A 2,961-nucleotide genomic window follows, 5' to 3' on the forward strand; every position below is an offset into this window, starting at 1 on the left:
CACATTGTGATGCATTTTTCTTCTATTATTGTGATGTATATTTTACAAAGAACAGTGGAAAACTTGTTTACAGATAGGATCATCTTTCGCCAGATGGAGAACACCAGATGGAGAACGATGGGTTGGTGGAAACTGGATCATGAATCTGTTCAGGACAATAAATTGAAATGTATTAACTTATTGAACATATGAATATAGCATGGAATACTTGGTAAGGTTTTCTTCATGAACAATATTTTAATTTACTGAAATTTTTTTTTCATTATATTCATGAAATGGATTACTGAGACATTGAAAGTAGGCCTATATCAGTTGCCCTATTAGCCTACAACTGATGAAGATTACTTACTGCGGTAACACTTTACGTGACATGTTCCTGCATATTACATTTGTAGCACAGCTGTATAAGTTTGCACGGAACATACACGATTGTTGCAAGATCCATTCATACCAAACCTTTCATGAACCTAGCGGATGGAGGACCGCAACTTGTCTTGTTCAGAACCCTCAATGATAATTCAGATTAGGCCTGCTGTAGCACATGCCACTACAAGTCCACTTTGTTGAACTGTGCCAAAACTTGTGCCTAAACCTAACCTGTCAGTGAGGAGAGTGAGTGAACAATGCTGTCCACTATAAACATGTAAAACTGTGTCTAGATAAAAACCCATTCCTAACCAGTCAGTGAATAATGTGTGTAAACCAACCTAAAATATAGCCTTCTTTTGGCATGCCACTTCTGGATGCCACATGCCACTAAATAATCTCACCCCTACTGGATTTACAACCAGGGACAGAACATTTGAATGAAAAATATTTGCTTGACCATATTCTGTTCCTGGCACTGTAGTAAATTGGTTGCAATCAGGACATGTTCAGGAGGAAAATAGCCGAGTACTGCTTTGCAATTTTTTATTTTATTTTGACAAGTTGCTGTCCTTTGTTTTCCATGTTTATGAGAGGTTTGATATTGAATCAAGTAGGCCTAGTCATGAATCCTTCATGCAAAGTGTATAGCTGCTATGAATGTGTTATGCAGTGAAACTTCTAGGAAAGTGCAACAGTTACGAGATACAGTATAGTAGCCTAGAAATCTAGACGCCCCTAGCGACCGCAAATTGAATTTGCTCCCGGGGGCAGTCTAGCGGACCCCGGTCGTTCTGCGAGGCTGAAAGTTATCCGATGACAGGGCCAATCAAATCGCGAGGGGGGCCGGGCTACTTAGTAAACAGGAAACTTTCTAAGAAGAAGCATGGGCTGAATCTCAAATGGCGCACTTGTGCACTTTAGTGTTCAGGTTTCAGTGTGTATGTCGTATTAGATACGCACTGAAACATAGTGCCCGAAGTGCACAAGTGTGCCATTTGAGATCCAGCCATGGTGTCCGTCTGTGCTACGTACAGCACGAAAGTGTTTATTACTCCCACTCACTACTAATAATATTAAAAAGCCTGGCATGATGATAATACATTTCGTGGCTTGACAATGGAAGATGATGTTAATAATAACCCACCATGAACTTATCGGAACACAAATAGATCTCAACAACATTACCATTCTGATCATTCGATGTTTTTAAACTAGCTCGGTAAGCTAAGTTGAAGCATTTTAACAGAAACCAGGATAGTCACATACCCCGCTATTACCCCCCCCCTTCAGACCACTACTGGTAGGTGTAGAATGAAATTGCTGGTCCCAATTGAGCACACATGAGAGAGTCCACAAATCCCATGTAAAAACGAGACATATAGGAGCTTTTGAAAGTCTTTGAGTAGCTTACTAAATAGATGGGATCGCATAGTCCTGGCTAGTAGGGAGCGAGCTGACCGGGGAGCGTGACATGCGTTGGGAGCGCACAATCAGCGGAAAGTTTTATGGTGGTAATACACCGCCTAGCCTAGCCTAACACACCGAACAGTGTCCATGTGTGACAACAATCATAAATATAACCATTTAACCAAGCCCCAAATTGCTCGTAACATTTTGCTGTATTGATCAGGAGGGCCATGTGGTTTTGAAATACGAGGACCTTATTTGAACTGTATAAAGTGAAAAACACCCTACGCGATTTATTAGGGAAACTTGTTTGTGGCTGTGGTCATCACAAACGAATTCACTGCTACGAACGGCTGGAAGTTTGCCCGCTTCCAGCTAACCAAAGAGAGCCCCTCGCTAGTGGCTAGCTACACCTGTCGTCATAGCAGAGTGCTAGGTATCCCAGCCTTGTATTATTCATGCCTTGCTCACCTACGAAAAAAATTCTAATAAGATCCATGTCATTAAAAACGAGACATTTGGGCAGCGTTAGAGAAGTCTGTAAGTCTACTTACTAAATCGATGGGAATGGACCACCTAGTCTAACGAGCTAGCGGCTAGCCATGTATTATATTTATGGGTAGTTAAAGCTAGCTAGCTAACATTGTCCGAACATGCCATGTTGACAAACAATCATAACATATAACCATTTAACAAGCGCCCCAAATTGCTCGACATTTCGCTGATTGATCAAGGAGGGCCATGTGGTTGAAAACGATTGCATATTTTGAAACTGTATAAGTGAAAACACGGAATTAATGGAGGAAACTTGTTATTGTGGCCTGTGGTCATCACTAAACGAATTTCACTGCTACGACGGCTCGAAGTTGCCCACGCTTAACCTACAAAGGGGCGTGTCCGTTGTGAAAAGACAGCTGTGACGTACCACTAGACGTGTGTGGGGATTGGTTGTTTGCCATCCAATTGCGTGGACGTTGAGTGCTGACTGAAGCAACCGTTTATTCCGCCCACACTGCTGCCCAGCCCTCCTAGACCCTGGTACAGCTTTTTGCTGTACGGGTCTGGCTGCGCTAGGCTAACAGTATAGAGCAAAGCAAACACATACCTTCTTCGGTTGTAGAAATCTTCCCTTCTCTGGATCTTGTGTAGCCTTGAAAGGTCTAGGGAAGGAGGGATAGTGCCTCT

This window comes from Engraulis encrasicolus, chromosome 20, assembly GCF_034702125.1.
Source record: "Engraulis encrasicolus isolate BLACKSEA-1 chromosome 20, IST_EnEncr_1.0, whole genome shotgun sequence".
In the NCBI taxonomy this organism is placed as follows: Eukaryota; Metazoa; Chordata; class Actinopteri; order Clupeiformes; family Engraulidae; genus Engraulis; species Engraulis encrasicolus.